At 45.2% G+C, this 24,927-nt stretch overlaps 1 long non-coding RNA gene and 1 other non-coding gene across 2 annotated transcripts in view; one reads left to right on the plus strand and one right to left on the minus strand.

Moving 5' to 3' along the window:
- LOC115896535 overlaps window positions 1-21,232 on the minus strand; it is a 174,788-nt gene extending 153,556 nt beyond the window's left edge. Inside the window, exon 1 of the long non-coding RNA XR_004056444.1 lies at window positions 20,849-21,232. This is a non-coding gene — a long non-coding RNA (uncharacterized LOC115896535). The remainder of the gene's footprint in view (window positions 1-20,848) is intronic.
- A 3,163-nt stretch (window positions 21,233-24,395) lies between these two features.
- On the plus strand, window positions 24,396-24,465 carry LOC115896707. The gene has a single exon (XR_004056608.1). It is a non-coding gene; the product is annotated as a small nucleolar RNA SNORD123 (small nucleolar RNA).
- The last annotated feature ends 462 nt before the right edge of the window (window positions 24,466-24,927 follow it).

Below are 24,927 nucleotides of genomic sequence, written 5' to 3' on the forward strand. Positions count from 1 at the left end.
GCTGGTTTCCAGCTGCATCCATGTCCCTACAAAGGACACGAACTCATCCTTTTTTTATGGCTGCATAGTATTCCATGGTGTATATGTGCCACATTTTCTTAATCCAGTCTGTCATTGATGGACATTTGGATCAACCATTGTGGAAGACAGTGTGGCAATTCCTCAAGGATCTAGAACTAGAAATACCATTTGACCCAGCCATCCCATTACTGGGTATATACCCAAAGGATTATAAATCATGCTGCTATAAAGACACATGCACACATATGTTTATTGCACCACTATTCACAATAGCAAAGACTTGCTCCAAATTTTTTAAAGTAAATGGTGCTGGCCCTTAATTACACTGCAGCAATTTCTTCTCATGAACTTTTTAGCTATGAGCCCTTGAGCCATCAGCAACTGAAGGTCTGGAGAAGCCCTGGAGCAGCTTGGTTTCAGCTGTACTTCAGGTCCCCTAGTTCACTCTTTGCTGTGGCCAGAGAGACAGGGCCTGTGGGCAATGCTCAGAGGGCCAGGATTCTGGAAGTTGCTTCAGCACTCATGGGCTTTAGGTGACTATTCAAGTACTGGGAAAACTACCCACCCTACTGGGCTGTCAGTGACTTCACAAGACAATGCATCTACATAGCTCTTGACATACTTAGTAAAAGATGCTGGAGTTTTTAACTTCTCAAGCTGTTCTCTTTTGCAATCAGAAAACCAACTGAAAATTGATGTTAATGGTCATTATCTTGGTGGCAGACATTTGCCAGTGTCTCAGAAGGGTTGTATAGCAAACTCCACCTGGGTGTGGTAAGGGGAGTGTAAGATGGAAAGTGTTGACAGAGGCCAGGGAAACACAAGGCATAGTGCAGGGACAGGGCTGGTCACAGTGGGCTCAGCTATCACCTTGAATCCTGGCAGGGTGGGAGAAGTGAGCACTTACCAGGTCCCGAGGGTGCTGAGGCCTTGTGTGGAAGGATACAGCCAGACCTGGGAGACCCCCCAGAGCACAAGCCTTTCTACCTCCCATCTTCTCCATGTCCCCCATGGGAAGAAGCCAACCAGAAGCAGAGGGCTAGCAAGACTTCAGTGCAGTCCAGAGCCTGGAGAGGGCTCTGGAGGATCTGGAAGGACAAGCAGAAGATGCCCAGCACACTTCTCTTTCTTTTTTCCTACCATCAAGAGATGTTTGCTCTTATGCAAAGTCAAGCAACAATTCCAAGCCCTGGTTTTATTTTTAGCAAATTCCAATTTTTCCTCTCACCTTCCTTCCTGCTCTCTGTGTGGGAGTCCCTGTGCAGGTGACCAAACAGAGGCGGCGACTCAACTGCATTTTGCAAAGTGCTTTTAACTGACCAAAGACATTAAACCACACTTCAGCTTGTAACAAGAATATCTATTTCTTGAATCATCACAACAGTAAAACTTGCTAACATTATGGCGTGCTCACTATGGAACAGGCAATTTACATGCATTAACAATTTCTAATGCTGGCAAAACCCCTATGAGGTAGGAACTATTGCTATCATTTTAGAATTGGACAAAGTGGGCCACGGAGAGATTGAGCATGTTCCTCAGGTCCTCACAGCTAGCAAGGGGCAGGGCTGAGCTTCAAAACCCGCAACCCGGATCCAAAATCTGCTCACCTAACCACTACATTTATACCGCCTCATAATTATAGTGAAAAGACTTAGAAGATCTTGATATTTAAAGAAATCCTGCAACTAATCTTCTTCATAGAATAAAAATATCTATTTTTATGAAAAAATCACCCATTTTGTAATTTGTAAATTTGACATTTGCATGTTGCATTTCCTTATGTGCCCATGTGTCAGTTTCCAAACACTGTCTTTATATAAATGAAATAGAATATGATCAACTTAGGCAAGTTCCCACTGCCTAGCAAAGACTTCAGCTTGCAAAATATGAATATCTACTTAGAGAGACTGACCTAGAACACAGTTCCTCCCAATTTTCTAAAGAAAATGGTGCCAGCCCTCAGTTACACTGTAGCAATTTCTTCCCATGGTCTTTTTAGCAAAGAACCCTCAAGTCATCAGCAACCAAAGGTCCCCAAGAAGTCCTAGGGCAGCCTGGCTTCAGGCTACAAGTTCAGGTCCCTGATTACACATTTATTTTCTGGGTTCCTAGTCACTAAACATGAGAAATGGGGTGGGAGATGGCGTTTTTCATGATGGCCTCAGCACAGTCTCCCCACCCACAAATTCTTCTGCAGTGTGATTTGCCACTTGCCCATCCATGGGCACTCTTTCTCCAACCCCATGAATCTGAGCCCTAGGACTGCTTTGACCAGTAGAATACAGTGGAAGTGGTCCTATGCCTGGCCTGGACACAGTCTTTAAAGGGTCTAGAAACGTCCACTTCCAGTCTCAAAGCCCATGCCATCCCATAAGGAGAGAGAGGCCCTGTGGAAGGATACCAGCTGACTACTACTGCATGAGGCCCAAGGAGAACCGCTCAGCTGAGCTCAGTCCACCCAAGGAATTGTGAAACATAATAACAAATTGCAGGTTTAAGTCATTAAATGATGGGATAATTTTTTTGGATAGCAATAGGTCTCCAGAACAAATGAGTTTACCAATCTAATGCATTTTATTTTGGGAAGAGGGAAAAAGATAAGAGAACTACATTGTTTGCTCACATTCCCAGGTAGAAGTTTCACCTGGGAGCCGGGAGTCTCTAGATTTCAGGAGAACCTGGCTCCAGAGACCAGGCAGGCCTATTAGGGATAGCTGGTTCTTAGGTCATGGTGATTTTATTTGTAGGACTTGGTACTTATGGGAAATCCATAGAGCTAGACAGAAGAGCTGCATTTTCTATTCTGAGCCCATGGTAGCACTGTATCCAGATGGTTCTGGTTATGACCACACGTCACTCCTTCCAGTTTTGAAAGCACAATCAGCTGTCAACTCCATCAAGGTCTGAGGAACTGCCACCCACCCGTGGCTGTGTACTCTATGGATGGTGGCCAAGCCTCGGGTGAAAGGGCTACCCACCTCCACCTGCCAGCTTTGCTTCTCACCATTTCTGCCTTGCACGGCTGAAGCAGAAGTCCCCACAGCCTCCTCCCCAGCTGCCAGACTTGTCGACACCTTTCCTAGAGGTCAGGATCCTACTTGGCCAGCCCTTGTGGGCAGCCTGCCCCTGCCTGGGAAGCCAAGAGTGTGACCTGCCCTGCCTGGACACCCACCAGATGCACAGCTCCTCCCAGTAGCTTCTGGGTATGGAACTGTGGCCTTTATGGTATGCTGAGCTACAGAGCTGAAATTGCTACTAATATATTTCAATTAAAACAAAACAAAACGTGTAATCTTCTTATGCCAGGAATATTTCAGACATTGACCTATAGGCCTCTGCCAGCAGTATTAAGACATCTACTAAACTGGAGCCAGAATTTTTTTTCTTCACATTATAAACTAGTAACATGCTTTCAAATACCAGACTCCTCCTAGTTTAAACCCTTATAATATCCCATGGGTATATTTGAAAGTAACTATGAACTTAGCTTCCTATTATTCATTCACTCTGCTTGAAGCTCCTCAGGAAGAGGGTGGGGGTAGGAAGTGTGGAATAAAAATCCTTCTTGGCAACCTGAGCTATTACATTTTCTCTCCATACTTAGAAGACCCAGATCCTCCCCTCTTTCATCCTCCCTTGTATTGCTAGACCTGTAGCCCTAGGCATAGTTCCCTGAAACCCAAGTACCATTAGATCTGAAAGGTGTCACGTGGAAATAGCCTCAATAGCTGGTGTTCGACAAGGCTCAGCAGCCAGTGCAGGCTCCGAAGAGTGGGCAAAGGCAAGGCGGAGGCTGGGAAGCCCCAGGGAGGTGTGCGGGCCACGTTAGGATGGACATTTGTGCATAACTCTTTTGCTGCCCTGGCTCTCTGCCGCCTCTGGCCATGTTAGATGCGACCATTTCCACAGATGCATTCCACAAGCAAAGCCGGCAACTGTTTGCTGTGTTGAGTTATACCATGAAGGGACAGATCATGTGTTAAAAAGAAAAAAAAAAAATGTGCTTACACATGGTGCTGGTGATATCAGCTGAGTTCAGAGATTTCCATCTTGTATGACATTCACATTTTTATATGTAGTCTTTTGAGATTGCACATAATTTGATGGATAATTACAGCATAAATACATTTATCCAAATTAAACATCCAAAAAGAAACTACATACATAATTTATAAACTCTTCCAGTCTCAACCAACACACTGACCAAAAAAATAATAAAATGTTCTCTTTTTTACTTTAAAGTTATTTGCCAAAATATATCCCCAAACCAGGTGCTTCTCTTTCAGGTTTACATAAAAGGACAAAAGGAAGAAAACAGAAGAGAAGTTAATTATTCTGGTTCACAAGCCCTTATGTAAAGAGAAATGATTAATCGATTGCATTTGCCCACATCTTGAGAAATGCATAGTCTTTGGCATTCTGACCACTCAACTCAGACCTCAGCGGCACTCAGGATGCATCTATAGTGGGCAGTAGAAGCGAGGAGATCCTTCTCCAGAGCTCAGAGGTTAATCAAGGAATCTTGACCTGCACAATGGAATCACCTGGAAAAGGAGCTTTCCAGGAAACCCCAACTCCATGCTAAGGAGCTACGAAATCGGAGGGAGACAGGAGAGAATGTGCTGCCAGTCAGCAGGGAAGCCTCCTTGGAAGTGAGTTCTAAGCAGCTTCGTTACCTGAGTGCTCTAGCTCCAAGTACCCTCTTCACATCTTGAGGCTCTTCCGTTCCCAGAAAGGTCAGCCTCCCCTTCCTTATCCTGACTGCAAAGTGTTTTCAACACTGGAAAAGGTCATCTTGCAACGAAGATGAATAATGTGGGTTTTGTCCCTAAAAAACCTCCAGGAAGCATATTGCGTGGGAGTCCTTGTGAGACCTCGAGCACATCAGATATTAAGGTCTCTGCATCAAGCACTCTGACCAGAAACAGCCCCCAGAGCAAGGTCCTAGAGAGGTGGCCAGCTCCAAACTTCTCTATGATCCTGAAAAGGAAGACTGTAAATAGTTGTATCTTTTCTTGGGCACTCTTGAGGCCATTTCTGATCTGCAGGCCACCTACATTCGTAGGGAACTATATCTGCAGACCCCATATCCCGGCTTTGTGTGGTCTGATGGATGTGGCTGTGTGCCCTGAGCTGGAGGCTCCTCTCAGAGCCCTGGGCAAGTACCAACAGTGTATCCCCGCCACATGGGCATGTACCTTAGAAGCTCCCTTCAGCCCCTGCAAGTGAGGAAGTTCCATCAGGGCATGCAGACACACAGGACTCTTTCTATCATTCGCTGTCCCACACCCCACTCTTCCTCCCTCCTGCCGTCACTGCAATTCTGCCCTGAGGTTCCTAGGAAAGCCTCGGGGTTTGATTGAATTGAACCTGCAGCATTGGTTCAGGTCCTTGAAGCACGCTGGCAAAAAATGGTATCTGTGCCAGTACAAGGGACACGCAACTGGAAAATAGATACTGAAAGAGCAAAAACCATCTCGAGTCTCTGCACACTGTCTTCCCAGGGCAGAGCCTAGGGTGTGTCCCAGAGAAAGTTTCTAGTACGTATCCTGCTTCATAGACCAAATGCTACCATTTACCCTAGTATCCTTGCTGGAGCAAGACACATTAAAAGCAAACAAGTGATCCAAGTTATAATGGGACGCCATCATAAGCCCCTCTCTAAGAAGATAATAGATGACTGTCTCTCTATGCAGTTTAGAAAAAGACCTACCTGTGGACAAAGAGATAAATTGGAAAACCTCAGCTGTGTCTTCCAGGTTCTAGAAATCTATAGAATGTTTTTGTCAACCTGGAGGCAGTCAATATTCAATGAATAAGGCACGATAATTCACCAAATCCATACCCCTTTCTTTGACTCAAATCTATCCCATCTGCCATATCAGTTTAGGACAACAGAAAGTGTTTGTCAGAATAAAGACATTAAATATCCCCCCATCCTTTTATCAACTATGGACTACTTTACAAGTGAACAAAAAACCTTACGGAAAAACAATAATCAATGAACTTTTTTTTTTTTTTTTTTTTTTGAGACAGTCTTGCTCTGTGGCCCAGGCTGGAGTACAATAGTGTGATCTCGGCTCACTGCAACCTCCACTTCCCGGGTTCAAGCATTTATCTTGCCTCAGCCTCCCAAGTAGCTGGGATTACAGGTTCCTGCCACCATGCCCAGCTAATTTTTTTTTTTCCTTTTTGTATTTTTATTAGAGATGAGGTTTCGCCATGTTGGCCAGCCTGGTCTCGAACTCCTGACCTCACGTGGTCCACCTGCCTCGGCCTCCCAAAGTGCTGGGATTACAGGTGTGAACCACTGTGCCCGACCTGCATGTACATTTAATAAGAAGGCATTTCTCTAGACATGGGGAAATGTAAATATAATTCTTTCAAAGAGAAATGGTCATTTGTCTCTCCAATGATTGGGGACAAGTGTTATCACAGATCTTTTCACAGAGGGCAACTGTATCTTCCTTTTATTTTCCATAGATAAAAGACTGCCATGATAGCCAAGCCCTTTCTCCACCAGGCTTCTCCTTTGACCCTGTTTTTCATGTAAACAAAAGAGAAGAGTGAGGGAGAAAAACCTCAGCTGTTCTCCTTCATGCTCCCTGCCAATACAATAAGCATGTCCCTGGTAGGTATTAACGGTCCTTCCACCAAGAGACTGTCATCTTCTAACAGCCTGCAACTCCTCCCAATTTCATGCAGTGCTCACTTTGTCAAGCACCTAATTCCAAAGCTTCCGACCCCCATGCTCATAATTAGAGGTTATTCTTTTGTTTTCTCCAAAGAATGAAGCATTGTTTGGCCAAAGCCATCAATCCGAGTGTTAGATTTACGTTGACAATTGGAAGATGTTGAAAATGCCAATTCGTCTGCTTCCACAATACTGTGGTGTCCAAGATACTGTCACTAATTTTGGATCATTGGAAATATTCCACCGCAGGATACATTTGAACTTGTTAAAAATAGCCCAGCTACCCTTCTGAACATTTCAACTTACTGTGGCATCAACAGAGACGTGCTCCTAGTTACAGCATTGGCTTGCTCCTCTGGAATGCAGGAAAGGAGTCGAATTTCATGATACAGAATTTTCGAGGTTGTCCATAAGATTTTTAAAATAGACCTTTCACTTCAGTGTAAAAGGTTACACACACAGTAAAAGATTATAAATATAGAATTCAATGTCTTCTCTTCAAGTATAAGCAGACTATATTGTATATTTTAGGTATAAAATGTTCATCTAAAATATTCAATAAGAACAATTGATACTATTTTCAGAATACTCCCTGTGCCTCCACTCTACTTAACTATAGAGCATTTAATTAAGCAAATCCAATTAATCATGTGAAAGTTAATGTGGGAAAAGGAAACAACTAATAAACTCCCAATGGCTCAGAAAAGCAAAGCATTTCAAACACGCAGACTTTAGAAGTTTCCTATGTGCCTCTAATTATGTCTTTATACAAATTCCTTTAGCCTTCTCCCAATTCTGAAGAGTCTAAGGTCAAATTCTTTTCTATAAATATATCTACAAAAACTTTTTCTTCCCACACATAGGCAAGACACAAAAGATCGAGTGAGCTGGAACCCGTGGCCCCCTTCCTCATGGGTTTTTAAAACATCGGACACAAACTGCAACATATTTGGGCCACTGCAATCATCAAGCAAAACACCAAACCAGCAGAAGTCAAAGTCAACCCCAACAGCTGTGTTGAAAAAGATACACCAGCACTCACCCGAAGAGGAACAAAGATAAAAGCGAGTGACCCTATAAACTTTCAAGAAAGCAGCTTCCCTAACCTGCTTTTGATTTGTGTTCATATTAGCCCTGCAGGCTTAATTAAACCCAGTAGCCAACTGTGTGTCCACTTAAAAGTGCAATTAAAGAAGAATCCACAAAGGCCACTGGGCCCTGAGGGCCTCCCACAGGAGGCCCCACTATGAGTAATTCACTAATTGCACCCTCTGTCCCCACTCTGAATGACGACTCTGCCATGCCCCCAGTCAAGATGCTTATTCTCCCCACTTAGGGCCAGCTCCAAAAACCTCAAGGCAGGAAGTGTGGGCCCAAAAGCCTGTTCTGCAGAGAACATACACTTTTAATTAAACAACAACAAATTAAAGGCTCATTGAAAAACACTGAGCAACGAATCCAAAACTGCACTAAGGTCCCTGTGTTACTACCACTAATTAAAAGGACTCTTGATTATAGATCCCTGGGTGTGATCTTGCCCCAGGACTTATTAAGGGCCACGATGGAGCCCACTCTGAGGAGCAGGCCAGCCAGTGTTGTATCCTCATGGAACATTGTGGTACCAGGAAGCGGTCCCGATCCAGACCCCAAGAGAGAGTTCTTAGACCTCGTGCAAGAAAGAATTCAAGGCGAGTCCATAAAGTGAAAGCAAGTTTATTAAAAGCAAAGAAAATAGAAGAATGGCTACTCTGCAGGCAGAGAAGTGGCAATGGCCTGGGCAGCATGGGGCGGGGTTGTTTAGAATTTTATGTGGGGTTTACATTGGGCAAGTCAGCCTTCTCCTCTAGCCATAGTCCAAGTTCAAAATATTGATTTCCTTCAGCCTACCTCAACAGACAATTCCTCAATAGATACTCCCTTTAAAAATGTCTTTCAGGATTTCAATGGATAGGGCCCATGACCGCAGTGAAGCCTGACTCTTGTCCTGACTTGTGTATGACTTCAGGAACTAAAGTCCAAGCACCTGCATTGACTCCTAGAAGTTCTAGAGAGCAACCTGACTGCACAAAGTCTTGGGTCAGGGCTGAATGAGGTGTGAGCCCCAGGAAAGCCCTTCTGCTCTTCCCACCTCCCAGCTTCATCCTGAAGATCCTTGCTGTGAATCCTTAAGGGCTTTCCTCTGCACCAAGACAAACCTCAGGGAGCTGGAAACTCTGCAGGTGGGCCTGGAAACACTGTTCAAAGTTAAATAACATTTGCAGGCGTAAGCTTTCAAGTGAATGAATCTTTGCGATTCTTACTTGCCAGCTTGCAGTTTCCTGAATGATTTCTTTTCGCAAGCTGGTGATAGAACCTAGGAATTCCATCACTGCTGGCAGATGGAAAGTAAATTTGGCTCCAGGCCTGACTTTCGGAGTCAGCGTGGAAAGCTGCAACAGCCAAGATGTGCTGCCTGGACGTGCTGAGATGCTCTCTCTATACGGGGCCCCTCCTTCCCAACTCTCACCTCCACTCTCCCAACCCACCCATGACTGCTGCACAATAGACATTCAGTGTGACATTCTTAGGTGAAGAAAGCTTTAGAAAAAATACTAGTTTAAAGTATGCATTGTTAAAATATATATATATATATAGGGGAGGAGTGGATCGGCAGAGTGGGAATACTTTCAACTCAACCACTGGGTTGGGTTCAGGTCTTTCCACTTGCTCAGCACCACCTTTGAGGTGTAAGCAGGCGAAGGAAGTGAGAGTGCTTCAATGGTGGAGAATAGGGGGTCCTTTAAGGGGGGCTTTAAGAGTCTCTTAAATCTTTAAGAGACTCCAGATTTTTCCCACCAGGAACCAGGACTGAAGAAGGGAGGGAATCTCTACCGCCGTGCAGCAAGCCAGGAGAGAGTTACCCCATGGGCAGATGCTGGCTCTTCCCAAGCTCGAGAGCACCATCCAATGTGACGCAGACGTCGGGATGTAACTGAATAGCCATACATGCCTGTCATACGCAGAACTGACTTAGATGTGGTCCCGTCTGTAGGCGCCAATATGAAATCACCCAGGAACAAGACTAGGAGAAAAAGGACATGTGCTCCTGCTCCCATCATAGTAGCAGCAGGCTGAATCCCACAGCAGAGCAGCCAGATGCTTAGAGATACCTGATAATATCAGATACAGGGCACAAAACCTGGTGCACCCACTTTGACACGGGTTTGGGGGAGGACGGCTTGGCTCAAAACTTTCTGGTGAACAAGGAGCATAATAATCAAAATTATTTTGGTTTAGCAGAGAAATTAACCAGAGGAGGACAATGATAAGGAGGGGGAAAAGGAAAATTCCTCTGATAGATGGGGGAAAGTCACTAAAGGGTATCTGAAGAGCAACCCTGTGCAAGAAGACAGGAGGCGCGGCACAGTGGCTGATGCCTGCACTTTGGGAGGCCAAGGTAGGTGGATCACTTGAGCTCAGGAGTCGGAGACCAGCCTGACCGACATGGTGAAACACTGTCTCTACTAAAAATACAAAAATTAGCTAGGCATGATGGTGCATGCTTGTAGTCTCAGCTACTTGGGAGGCTGAGGCAGAAGAATCACTCGAACCCAGGAGGCAGAGGTTATAGTGAGCCGAGATCGCACCACTGCACTCCAGCCTGGGCAACAGAGCAAGACTCCGTCTGAAAACAAAACAAAGAAACAAACAAACAAAAGACAGGAAACTGCAGTCCAGGATTCCCCTTTCCAGTTTAGATCATCCAGACACCGTGTCCTGGGCAAAGGCTCAATAATATCTGACAATGGACCCCTGCTCTGTAAAACACCATTTTTCTTTTATATTTACAGCCTGGAAATACTACACTTAAATACAATGTCTATCTTTAACTCCTAGGCTCAAGCTTCAATAAGGTTTCCCTTCACTGACACACTGGCAAAGATATTCTGATTTTAAACTTCGAAACAGTGACAGGAGGACAGGAGGTGCTGCAGACACCCTGCCAGGCTGTGAAGTGAACATTCCAGGCCCTTCCCTCGCTTCTCGCCTGCCAGAATAAAGTTAAAATCCCATACATCTTAGAGTGTCCAAAATCAATATTGGAGGCTAACATTTGGATGCTTTTCAGAAAAGAAAATGCTTAGAAAAAGTAAAAATCATTTTTAAAAAAATGGTCTAATACATTTTATCCACTTAGGATAATGTCTTCACATAATTCTGTACATAACACTATTAGCTGCTTTAATTATGATCAACTGAAGCTACCAGAACCACTACAAATCTATGATTAAAGGAGATTTTAAAACAAGAGAAAACTACCTTGCTTTCTTAATCCTTCTGTTTCAAAACTAAATATCTGCCCTGCTAACACAGACATTTTTGCAATCTTGTAACCAGCCAGTCTGTTTAACTGAATGGCTAATTAATTATCCTTGAAATCTAGAGAACATTAGCTTGTTGAAAATGAAAGAAAACAAAACCAAACCACAAAAAGTACCTACCTAAACAGTATTTTATCAACTAACCAAAACCATCCAAAGTGGTATGAAAGATGAAAATGTCACCCACCCCACTGCCATCTAATCAGCGGAAGGAAATATTAGTGCATCCTCATAAATAACTCTTTACTGCTGATGACAGGTAATAATTTAGGACTGGTAATACAAAAACATGGTCGTTCTGTAAATGTTACTCTTAATTTGCTTGTAAGCTAGGCTTCATGTTTGGGAAGAGGCAAGTTCAAAGTGAGCTGGTCAGAAATGACCCTGGCAAAAGGTAAATCAAGCTCTTGCACTAGGACTTAAAACGCTGTTGATCTCCATTTTTGTGAACAAGTAACTAGAAAGACTGAAGAAATTAGGAGCTATGAAAATGCTTGCCTGAAGCATCACAGGACTGGATAAAAAAATACTCTATTACCAATGGAGAAATGCATATGAGTGCTAAAGGCCAGCTAGCCTGGACCACATCCCAAAAGCCACGCTGGGTGTATCTGGACCGTGGACCACCTGTGCCAGAGTAAACACTCCCACGGAAAGCCACTACGTGGAAACCAACTGGTGTGGGGAAAGCAAGGTGCCCACAAGATAACTGAGGAAGCCTGTGGCAGGAGGCAGAGAGGATTTTAACACACTAAACAGATGGAAGGTGCAGTAAACAAGGTGGGAGAGCTAAAGACACTCACTTCTACCCAGAGAAAACAGTGGAAGAGCAAGGAAATGAGAGGCAATTCGTATGTATCTCTACCCAAAACCTACATTCAGCTTTGCATTTTAACTGCAAAATGTGCCAAAGCAGAATCAGAAGAGCTAGAAGCAATTATTTGATTCTTCTCTTTCTAAGGTTGGGGGACGGGGGCGGAAACACTCACCTTTAAATACTCAGGCTCTGGGCATTTAAAAATCTGCATTCTGCCACTGGTTCTGGATGTCAGAAGTTACCTGCCTCTCCAGCTGAAGCGAAGGTCTAGCTAAGAGAGTGTACAAGGACACAGAAGCAGGCATCGGGAGCTTCTCCCCCATCAAAGGACAGCAACCTCGTTTGTTGAACAGAATGATGCTAGGAGTCCCAGACTCTGCAGCTCTAACGAGACCACGATATTCTGTGTTGTCAAAGATGTTCCCCCTGAGCTATGCACATGAAATGATAAAAATGGCCAGAGGTATACTGTAAACAATGACTGGGAATTGGGGTACACCCAACATTCAGCATCAAGGCTGGCTGATGAGTTTAACTGATTTAATCTGGTTATATTGTCTCACCTGGAAACAGCCTAAATTTGCTTGTTTTCATAATAGAGATCACAGCTCAGATAGACTTCCCAGGAAGAAAGTGCCTCCGTATCACAGAAATGTGCTCATCCCAGCACCCACTAGCCCTGGCGCTAAGCTTTGTAAAAGTAATGGAAACACAGAATACATTTCCCAGTAGACGCAGCAGGACTTGTATTTAGGCCACTGGCAGTTTAATTTACTCTAATTTTAGGGATGATGTCCAGAATTTTCTTTTTTAAAACCAGTTTTATTGAGGTATATGTTACATGCCGTAAAATGTACTCATTGTAAGTGTACAATTTAATGATTTTTAGTACATGTACGGAGTTGTACGACAATCTCCACAATCCAGTTTCTTACCATTTCCATCAGGCCCAAAAGGCCTGGGCTGCCCATCTGCTGTCACGCCCAGTTCCCACTGCTAGCCCCAGGCAACCGCTAACCTGCCTGCCATCTTTATGGGTTTGCCTTTTCTGGGCATCTCTATAAATGGAAATACATGGTGTGTGGTCTTCAGTAATCGGCTTCCTTCACTTGGCGTAAGGTTTTGAGGTTCACACATATTGCAGCACATATCAAGAGTTCATTTGTTTTATAGCTGAATGGTAGCCCATTGTGGGAATAGGCCACATTTTGTTTACCCATTCTTCTGTTTCAACTTATTAAATCTATAAATCCAACTACATGACTAGGCTTATTAGCCTGATCTTGGAAATATAATAAAAAGGCTGCCATATTTTAAAAATATTCTAGGATGTCTAAAATCTCCGTAATGTGTAAACATACGTAATAAGGATCCAGTATGTTCCCTGGAATGTGTGTGCTTGGAGGGGAGGGTGCTGTTTTAAATAAGAACATCCCTGAATTTCAATTTTTCTATATTTTAATACAGGTTAAGTATCCCTTACCCAAAATGCTTGGGACCAGAAGTATTTCAGATTTGGGATTTTTCTCAGATTTTGGAATATTTGCATTATATATATATCAGCATTTTTAGGGTCATGTTGGTGCTCAGAAAGTTTCAGATTTTGAAGTGTTGTGGAACTGCGATTTTTTGATTAGGAATATTCACTTTGTACACAGAAATTATATTTATGCTAATCTCCATGTCATGCAAGGTCATCAATTCATTTCACAAGCACTGACTTACTGTGCAAATCGTCGTGTATTAGGAAATAGGAAACATACAGTCCCTGTCCCACCCCTGCACCTGCCAGTTTACAAAGACATTTGTATTTCAAGACTGTGCTAATATATCAGTTTGGAGGCATTTGGAACATTTTTCTCCAAATAAAGAATATAAGTAGTTTTAGAGTTCATGGTGAGCCCCCAAAAGTCTTGTTTAAGCCTCAGTCCTTTCTGTCAGTAGACTCTATTGCCGTTGACACTATATACATAGTAACTAAGGGTATTTGTTGATTCAGCCACTCACCCAAGATGGCCCAAGAGCCTTCTGCATGCCAGGCACTGTTCTAGGCACCATTGACAACACAGCTAATGAACAGAACAGTCTCATGGTCTCCTAAGCTGACATTCTGTATCAGTGAAAGACTTTAAGAAATAAAGGCAGTGTGTGGAGTTGTGCAAAATGATATGGAGAGAATGCTGGGCGCGGTGGCTCACGCCTGTAATCCCAGCACTTTGGGAGGCCGAGGTGGGCGGATCACGAGTCCGGAGATCGAGACCATCCTGGCTAACATGGTGAAACCCCATCTCTACTAAAAATACAAAAAAAAAAAAACAAAAAACAAAAAACAATTAGCCAGGCATGGTGGCAGGCGCCTGTAGTCCCAGCTACTCGGGAGGCCGAGGCAGGAGAATGGCATGAACCCAGGAGATGGAGGTTGCAGTGAGCTGAGATCACGCCACTGCACTCCAGCCTGGGCGACAGAGCGAGACTCCGTCTCAAAAAAAAAAAAAAAAAAAAAAAAAAAAAAAAAAAAAAAAAAAAAAAAAAGACACGGAGAGAAAAAGAAGAGTCTAAAGGAAGAGAGAAAATAGGGGACAGGGCTATTTTCCATGCTATTTGGAGCACCTTTCTGAAGGGGGGATGCTTGAACAAAGATCTCAAGGCAGCAGGACTTGGTAGCAGTGAGCCTCCCGGGAAAGTGGTCAGAAAGCATTCCAAGTAGGAGAGGACAGGCAAAGGGCAGGAGGCTAGCTGCAAGGTGGATGGGGCTGGAGGCAGAAAGGAGGGACTGTGGCAGCAGTGAAGGCTGGTCCCAGAGCCAGGATCACACAGGACTCTCCCTAGTTCCCAGCCTCGGGTGCATATCCCTCCTGCAACTGAAGATTTACCCCCACAGCAGGTCTCAGGCACACAGACCCATCTGAAGGCGAGCAGCACCAATGCCAGAAGCTGCAGACCCTGACTTAGCAGGCATGGTCTGTCACTGCATGCAAATTCCCGGGCATCTGTCTTCTTCCCTCAGATGGTTCTCCAGATCCTCGTTCAGGCAGTGTGTTTTAAATGACCATTTTCAGGCCCTTCCTTTGTAATCGAGCATATTACTGGCCATTCTTGAAGAGAAATCCTCCCTCCTTACTGTCTTCACCTCCGCTTTTCCTCATCTTGAAGACAGGGCTCAGTGAGCAGCCATTGAGCTGACACGGATGTGGGATTCTGACCCACCCCTGGCCGTTGGTCATCTTCAAGGCCATCTGGATGGTCCAACCGCTGTGTCCAGGGTCCTCACAGAGCTTTTGCCCAATTCCACAGTCACAAAGGTACGGTTACACTCTGTCAACCACTCCCACCCACACCACCCATTCTCTGGCCATGAATCCGTCCACCACTGCTGGCATCTCTCCAGCAGAGCAGGAGAGTCGTCCCCTCAGGATCCCCCACTGTCAGTGAGTACCTAATCCAACGAGGAGGCTTCTCCCACAGCCCTGCCCAACCAGGCAAGCATCTTTATTAAACCATGGGCTTCTGCTCCTCATTCCACCCAGCTCTCCTACAATACTAACTTTCTTCTAAAGTCAAGTCCAGAGTTAGGAATTTATGTGCAAACATACTTAGTTTATACTCACTCGTCAACTCATATGAACAATGGCTTCATTATAATATCTGCTACACAAAGAAGTTTAGCATCCTGAGCAATTATTTTTCCTTTATGCCGCCATTTACAAACAGTGTTCTTAACTTGAAAATCAGGCCGGGCACAGTGGCTCACGCCTGTAGTCCCAGCACTCTGGGAGGCCAAGGAGGGTGGATCACTTGAGGTCAGGAGTTTCTACCAAAAATATAAAAAATTAGTCGGGTGTGGTGACATGTACCTGTAATCCCAGCTACTGGCGAGGATGAGGCATAAGGATTGCTTAAACCTAAGAGGCAGAGGTTGCAGTGAGCCGAGATCATGCCACAGCACCCCAGCCAGGGTGACAGAGCAAGACTCTGTCTCCAAAAAAAGAAGAAAAAAAAAAAATCAGTAGTTTTACAACAAACCTAAATCTCAGTCCTGTAAAAGGAGTCACAGAAGCCAGTTGTGATTCTAAAATCCATTTGGTTACAGGATGCCTAACCACAAATGTCCCTGGCCTCCGACGTGTTCTCTTTCCACAGCAGGTCTGGGGGCACCGGCAGGAGTCAGCTGCCTTGGTGGCTGGCTCAGAACAGCTTTGGGGGCCTTCTGCAAGATGTGTCACATCTCCAGTTTTGTTTTGTTGTTTTGTTTTGTTTTTACAGAAAGAAAAGCTCTTTGTGTGGAATTTTATTTGAAGTCGGTTTGCGAGGAATGCCATCTCTCCTGTGATTCAGGAGAATAGAAGTTTCGGTTTTATGATTTTGCAGACAGATCACAGGAAACTGCTTAGCAACTTTTTTTTTCTTAGTTGCTTTCCTTGACTGTTTTTCTTTCCATGGGTACATCATACATCGTTGTCAAACACTGGGTGGATTTGAACTGATTGAAAGAGGCTCGATTTTCTGTGAACTATTTGTCCTTGTGCTATCCTGATTGTCACTCGCCTATAACTTAATTTCACATCTCAGCAAATACAGCATTATTTCTCCAATAGAGTTGGCTTCTGATAGAATCACTCTACTGGTTATTTATCATACATATCTGTCATTGAATTACCTATTGCAGTAGTATGATTTACTCTCAATTGTACATAAAAATGTAACATAAAATAACATTTTTCCAGTGTATACTCCTTCATTATTCTACATGACCCCTAGGTTAGTCAATTCTACAGAAATCCAGTGACAAATAATGGGTGGAAGATGGTAAGATAAAAGATTAGTGGGCTCGTGACCTTTCGATAATAAAATAAATTCATCCTCTAAAAAAATTATTCTCTTTTAAAATAGTTTTTTTTTTTTTTCCCAAGTGTTAATCAGGAAACCAATTCTAGGAAACCAATAAGGAAAAGAAGAGTTTAAAAATAGAATGATTTTATTTTTTCCAAATACAACAATACTATGTCAGTACATTTTAAAATGTAGGAAAGGGAAATAAAGTGTGCTTGTCTTTGCTCTTGTCAAACAACCATTAATCTTGGACCAAAAAAGAAGGAGAAGAAAGAAGATGACAACAGCAATTCCTTTGGGAAAACTTTGTGTTCTTGAGCCCACTGTTGGGTTACTCCTTTATTTTACATTTCACGCACAACGTGAAATATGACTTGCTTTTGAAGTTGCCTGGCTTCAAAATACTCTGTGAAATGGACAGCCAGGTTTTCTTAGCTATACAGTCTTTTAGATGGCAAAGATTGTGTCAATACTAGTATGTTGAAATAAATTACCTATGATCCAATACCTTCTCTTGGATCAAGTTATCATTTGTTTTGTTCTATTTGGCTTCAATTTTGAATCAAAGCAAGTTTTGAGTAGGCTCATTTATATTGAAAAGTTTGTCTATGTATATTCTAGCTTACTTTAATTTTGCTTTTTCTTCTTTTCTCCCTATCAGAAATTGATTTTGTATATCTGGATAACCAATTCTTTAAAAGTTCATCTGAAAAATATGCTGTATATTTACCAAGCATACCCACATCTGTTTCTTCAAAGTGCTTCCCAGCAACCACATCTCACCCGCTGAATTTATCCCCAAGTTGCTCCCAATCTATACAGGAATTAGAAACAGGAGATTGCCCCCTATCTATAACAGATCATCTCTGCAGGGCAGCAGAGTGATAGAAACCTAATTTTCAACCAAACTTCTGCATCTCAATTTTAAAAGGTTGCTGAGAACATATGTGAAATTATCTATGTTGTCAACTGTACTCAAGACAACTGAAAGCACTTATAGATGCTCATTTTATGATTCAAGAAAACAGTTAGCTTTCTTGATATAAATTTGCAAGTAGATGCAGGTGAGCAGAAATGTACAAGGTTTCACTTTAGACACTTTGTACTGAGTTGTAACTCAATTTGTTAGACACCATAATTTACATTTTAAATATTATTTAACACATAAAAACTTGTCACCTTGGTATAATTATACCCCAAGCAGTTTGTCTGGGTAACTATAGCAACAATTGCAGAAACAGTTTAAAATACAAAATTGGTATAATTTTAGAATCGAGAATTATGGAGGATTTATTGCAGGATGTAGGGCTGCTGTACTCAAATAGTTGTACATATACTACTATAAAAATGGATTCCTTGACTGGGATATATTATAAACTCATTTGTTCTATCTTGCACACCATCTGCTTTGTAACTCAAACCTCTTCACTGGGATGAGTTTTTGATGCTAGTTAATTGTAGAGTTCATGATTACTTGTCTACATAATACAATGCCTTTATACTTTTGGCTGGACATTTAGCAAAGGTTTTCTACTCCTCATCCACATCTTCTTGTATCAAAAGAAAAGACTCAGTTTCAATGACTTTATGACCAAAAAAGAAATCACTGGAAACTCTTAAAACTCATCACCAAGTTAAGTAAAACTGTGTCACGATTCAGATACGCAGCTCTCTCTAACATCAGGAGCATCTGACATCGTCCCCAAAGAGCTGGCATCTGTTATTTTGGGCCCCTAGCACACAGCACAGAGAAAGCCTTGTTGGTTGTAACATTTGTCCTTCAGCAAGAGGCTAACATGACTCTGGAACTAAATTTCTTGCTGCAAATCCACAGATGGGGCTTCAGAAGGTCCCTGACTCTCTAAAATTTATGCAGACGTTTGTATAAATGTGTTTGTATTTATTTTGGTCTCGTGGTCAATACATTTTAACAGCCTCGGTGCTATAAGTTTCTGTGTTTCATTCTCGCAAGACACGTGATGAAATCATTGTAAAGGGAAACGGCAGTGAAGAACACAGGCTTATTTTAACCAAATTCTGAACATCTCAAAAATTTCTTTCGGACAGAGACAAGCTCTACCACCCAGGAGACCAAAGCGTTTGCTCGCAGCAGGGATCTCACAGCTGTTTGACATTACAACAACCAAATGAGTTAGTGCAATTCACAAAAAACATCAAATGATTAGCATCATCTGTCTTCTCCCTGTTAATAAAAGTACATATTGGCTAAAAGCACATAAAAATCGATGTCAGTTTGTCACCCCCACACTTCAATGTGTATACAAATGCTTAGCGTGACCTCACGGAGCAATGTGGATGAGCAAGCTTCTATAACCCAAGTTTTTAAAAGAAAGAAACTGAAGGAAAAAAAAATCTGTGTTTCAAGTGAACCAAACAATTACACTTAGGGCTGTTTTTTCATGAAAAACAAACATAGAAAAATAAATCTTTTGGAAGAGAAAAAAAATCCATGTTTCTTTTGGTATAAATACAGGCACAGACAAGAAAGTTATTTCAGTTATACATAACTTAAAGGTATTATCCGCCTTACCTGAAGTTGTATAAAGTGGTCAGGATAAACATTACACTCTCTAAAATAATGAAACTGGCATTAATTAGCAACAAATTTAGCAACCCTAATTAGGTATTGAGAAATCTTTCTTATTAAAGTCTGGTTTTGTGTTTCTGTCTCCTTATGAACAGACTACCTCTATAATTAATAACATATCTGCTGATTCCAAACTCAGGCATTATGACAGAGCTCTTCTGGGTAAGCGAGATGTAAAACTTGTCTTTCTTCAAAACGAACTAGATCATTTGTGACTCCTGATGTGTTAACTAAAGTACCCCTAAAAAACAGAACGGTATGAAACAAAGCTCACGCTATCTTCCCTCAATTTCGATTTCTTTCTGAGTAAATGCAACAGTCACAAGGAAGACAGATGTCCAGACAAGGAAGAGTTTATAGGGATCTTTTTCTCTGGAAGAGACCTTTCTAGTTAGAGCACTTAAGTCTGGCCGCCACCTTTCCTGTCCCCTCTTCTAGCAAGGCTGACAGCTCTCTATAGCCACCGGATCAGCTCCCCCAATCTCCGGCCCCAAAATGAAATTACTGCAAGATCTGCCTGGTTCTGCTGTTTGTTGCCTGGGACTCCCGCCCACTCGCCCAGGACCCAGCAACTGCCTGTGGCTCCTAGTCCTCGGAGCGCTCGCTCGCAGCGCCCCCTGCCGGGAATCCCGAGGACGCCGCAGGCGCAGGAAAGTTAAATCCCAACTCTGGCCGTGGCGTCCAGGTACAAAGCAAGCAAAGGGCTAGGAGGTGAACGCGCTTCCCGCCAAAGCCCAGAGAACCAGGCTGTGACCGCGCCGAGCCAGGCACCGGGCGCCGCGGGAAGCGAGCCGCGGGAATCACTCCTCCACGACTGTTCCCACGCACATCTTGGGAAAAACCGTTCCCTCTGGGGCCCAAAACCCTGAGCCAGGGTTTGTAAAATCCGTGGAGCAGCAGAGGGATACCTAGGGAAAGGCGCTTGCCTAGCTGCAGCCCACCTGGCTGATGGCTCCCCAGGCCTCTGCATCCCCGCCTTAGTGTCTTTCATTAACCAAGGCGCTTGGCGGAGTTGAGCCCAAGTCCCACTGCCTCCCGGTTCCCCTGTAAGGAAAGCAGGAAAACCTGCCCAAGCCGGCGAGGCTGCGAGGTGGCGGCTCACGGACCGCCAAGTCCCGACCTCCGTGTCCCCCGCCCCTGGCTCCCGGCAGGGCGAGCCTGGAGGCGCGCCGGTGCGGACACAGACCAGTGTGCGCACCTTTCCGGGTGTTGGGCAGGGGTCACGTCTCGCCCACCGCGACGCTCCGGCTCCTTACCTCTCCATGCTCAGACCTCGGCACAGGCGGGTACACAAACTTCCAACCTGTGCACTAGCTCAACTGTGGGCGCCCCCGGACTGACGGTGGTCCTAATCCTGTAAGCGGAACCCCCGCCCAGGTGCTTGCTGATGGATCCCACCCGAGATCGGCACCACCCACCAGCCGACGGCTGCAGTCTCCCGGTACCGGCCAGCGGCGCGGCGCGGTCAGGGGCTCCGGCCAAGGCTACGCAGGGATCGGGCGGGGGTCGCTCACCAGGTGCGGGGCGCGCTGGTGCCAGTCATCCAGTGCCTGGGGGCCAGAGCGGCTCCGAGGATCCTCTTCAGCACCTGGCTAGGGAAGTGGAAGCAGCAGCTGCAGCCGCCCCCTGCCACTTCCCCAGAGCCGCCCCCTACTCGCTGCGCTCCAGAATGAGGGCACCCGCTTGGGGGCCACAAGAACAGTCCCCGAGCGCGTAGCCAACCGGTGGGTGGGCAGGTTCGCGCCCAGCAGTGACGACCCGCGAAGTGGCAAAGTTAGGTTTCCGAGACAGCTCCGCGGGGCAGTCGCGGATGGGAGAGGGGAGCGCCCCGGGATGAGTCACACTGGCCGGGCCTCCCCTGCAAAGGGAAGGTGGAGGGCCGGGGCTGCAGCGGGCCAGGAGCTGCGAAGCCCACCCGCGGCGGGAAAGCAGCGCTCAGGAGCGGGCGCAGCGAGAGCAGCCGCCACCGGCGCCGCCTTCCCGGCTAGTAGATCCGCGCGGGGCGAGCGGGCGCGGTGAGCGCGGGGCGGGGAGCGCGGGGCCGCCTGGGCCCGCCCCCGCCCCGCCCCCGCCCCGCCCCCGCCGCCGCGCCTCCTCCTCCTCCTCCCTGCCGGGGTGAAACTCCAGCGCCCCACCCGCGCCTGACCTCCCCGAGCCCCGCCCCTTCCCGGTACGGGACCCCCACCTTCGCTCCCGGGAGCCACGCTGCACCCCGGAGTTCCATTCCTGCTTCCCCAGTGCGAGTGCGGCCGAGCGCTGACTTTTGGGGGCTCCCTTCCCGGTCTCACTGGGTCCCTCAGCGGCTCCCCAGCCCGCTGTCCCGCCTCAGACGTGGCTGCACCCCGGAGCGGGGCGCCGGCCGAGACCTGAGACGTGGCGATGCCGCTCTGCCGGCCTCGACTCCAGGTACGTGCTCTTCCCTCGGCTGAATCTGGCCCTGGGGTTGGGGGGCAGGGGCCGTCTGGTCCTCCGGAACTCGAACTTTGTGATTTTGTTCTTTCTGTGTGACACCCTCATCCGTTCTGAGAGGGAAACTCCTTAAAGAAGGCGAGAGAGTCCGTCGTTGCGGGTTCTTGGAGGAGCCCTTTGGGGGTGAGCCTCCCGGCTAGTTTGGGTCGATTTCAGCGGGATGAAATCCAGGAAATGAACAAATCTGACGAATCAGGGAGGCAGGTGAAAGGGTCCCCAGGTAGCCACGCTGAGCGTTAAGAGAGAAGTCCCGTATGGTCAAAGTCATTCGTCCAATTCTGAGCCAAATATTCCTTGGTGCACTTTTGCAGGATCTTTGGGCCTTGCTAAGTACTCAGGTGAAAAGTTTATAATTGGAAAGCAAGTGAAGTACCTTTGAAGACGTGTATAATTGGATACTTTGTTGCAGGTTTTCAGCTTCTGAAGCAGGCGGTGGAGGAGAGAGGGAAGGGGGCAGCCTCGCGAAAAGAGCAAATGGTAAAGTTCTAGGAGTATAAGGTATAAAACTTGGGTGCGGAGTCCTGACTGGCCTTGAGTGGCCCTTTGCCGCTGGATGGGGGTGCGGGACAGTATCTCTGGGCCCTTTTTTCTCCATCTGCACCTCAGAGGGAGGCTTGAAGGTCCCTGCATGAGGAAACTCGTGAATTGCCCTCTCCTAACCACAGTGAGGTAGGGACCCGGTAAGGACCCGTGTTCACACCAGCGCCCTTGCAGCCAGTGGTGGGTTATGGATGGGCCTCGCTAGTCCTGGGCATGGTCCTGGTCCGGCGCGTCCATAAGGGTTCCATTGAGCTCATCAATAAAACAAAGAAGCTATTGCAGGCTGTCGGGTGTCATAGCTCGCACAGTAGCCATGCAGACCTGAGAGGACAATGGAAATACAAATTGCCATCGATGTGTCTTTATTTTCTAGAACTTTATTTTTTTAGTAAAAGAATTAAGTGAAAGCAGTTCCGAAGGTTTTATGAAAGTCCAGACCATCCCCAGATGCTCAGTTTCTGGCACGTGTGATCTGGCTGTCTTGGGTACTCAGCACTTACTGGGATTTCCTTTAAGGCCTCTGGGAGGGAGTGTCAGTAGCCGGCAGGCCTCCTTGGCAAGCATTTCTCCCTGGATTGTGGCGGGGCTCCTGGCCTGCTGTGTGGCAGCTGCAGGCTCCTGGGGACCTGAACGAAAAGCTTAACTGTTCTCCCTTCCCTTGCTTGGCACTTAGGACACTAGTTCCATTCCAGACTTTCCGATTCTCTTGCCTACGTGGCACAGAGGCCTAGGAGCCTCCCTGGGAGGAAGAGGCAGGCCAAGGTCTTGCCTGGCTGCTTCTAGGGGGGAAGATGTAGAGAGGAAGCTGCCTTCTGCTTGGATTCTGCAGCCTTTGCATGGACCTGTGGAGCCTATGTGGCCAGGGTGAAGAAGACAGAAATTAGAACCCAATGTATTCAGCTAATCCTCTTCTTGCCTCTGAACATTGCAGTTAATACTTTAAAAGAAAAAAAAAAAGAAAAAAATTCTTGGCATATAGAGTGAAGCAGTGGGAAGAAGATGGCTTTCTACACCATAACCCAATAGGTCTGATAACATAACACTTAACTGGATAAATTATGTAATTTTGTATGTATGTAGGGGAAGAGTTGAATTCAGTTTTGCTGTTTACAGGCTGCACCAATGCACTGTTAAAAGATGTATATTTTAGTGATAATTACAAAATAATTGCTAGTAAGCAGGTAAATCAAATTATAATTTAGAGTGCATCCTTTGTTTAAAGTGAAATGGATCTAAATTGAGGATATAATTTTGAATTTTAACCTGGCGAAAGTTCTTTTTATTTATTTATTTTTTTGAGACGGAGTCTTGCTCTGTCACCCAGACTGGAGTGCAGTGGCGGGATCTTGGCTCACTGCAAGCTCCGCCTTCCAGGTTCACGCCATTCTCCTGCCTCAGCCTCCTGAATAGCTGGGACTACAGGCACCCACCACCACCACGCCCGGCTATTTTTTTTTTTTTTTTTGTATTTTTAGTAGGGACAGGGTTTCACCATGTTGGCCAGGGTGGTCTGGATCTCCTGACCTCGTGACCTGCCCGCCTCAGCCTCCTAAAGTGCTGGGATAACAGGCATGAGCCACCGCGCCCAGCCAACATGGGGAAAGTTCTTTACCTTTTCTGAGCTACAGTCTCTTCACCAGGAGCTTAAACACACCAGCCTGGCAGGGGTATGTCAGTTGTCTGCTTGAAAGGAGAAAGACAGTAATCTGTGTAAAATACTCACCCAGCCCCCAATATATAAGCAGACTTTCCATAAACCTGAAGTATATACAGGTATATACAGGTATACACAGGTATATACCTGAAGTATATACAGGTATTTCTTTTTTCTAACAAAATTTTTCTTTTCTTTTTTTTCTTTGTAAAGGTCTTGCTTGCTAGAAAGCTATCTGCATTACGCTGCTTCTCATCACATAAAACTAAGGATGATCATTTTTAAACAAACAAACAAAAATATTTAGTTCTCTTCTTTTCAAAATATAGCTTTCCCTAAACTGTTTGAGGTGAGCCATGCACACAATGTGAAAGAATGAGGAAACCAACAAAATACTCGGTGAAAATGATGAATTCTGGGGCGCTGATTCATGTGACTTGAAAAACGCCATCCATTTCCTGATTCACCTCACTTCTGTTCAGAACTATGAAAGATCACTTATGTTTCTGTACTAATTGACCAATTTTGTCTTGTCTTTACTTCCCTTCCTAGTGCTTGAATTTCAGCCACATCTCTAAGCTGCCATCTCAGACCAGAGGAACAGGGAGGGGGGCTTTCTGGAAAGAACATCACCTGGAAGAAATCAGGACGTGACTGTGGGCCATGAGTGACCTTCAAGGAAAGCCAGCTATCTGTGGTATTTAAGATGTGGTAAGATTGTATTAAAATTATAGAAAAAAACCTCAATCCAGAAATCGTGACCTCTTGACATTTACATCTTAACTGGATTTTCCTGCCAGTGAGACACATTACAATCATCCTCCATGAGTGTTCTCTTTTTACCCCGTCTTCATTCTTTTAGATCCGTGACATTTAAGAACTGAAGAAACGAAAAGATCGTCTGATCAGTCCCATCCGTCTTTTTCCTAA

This window comes from Rhinopithecus roxellana, chromosome 3 (genome assembly GCF_007565055.1).
Source record: "Rhinopithecus roxellana isolate Shanxi Qingling chromosome 3, ASM756505v1, whole genome shotgun sequence".
Classification (NCBI taxonomy): domain Eukaryota; kingdom Metazoa; phylum Chordata; class Mammalia; order Primates; family Cercopithecidae; genus Rhinopithecus; species Rhinopithecus roxellana.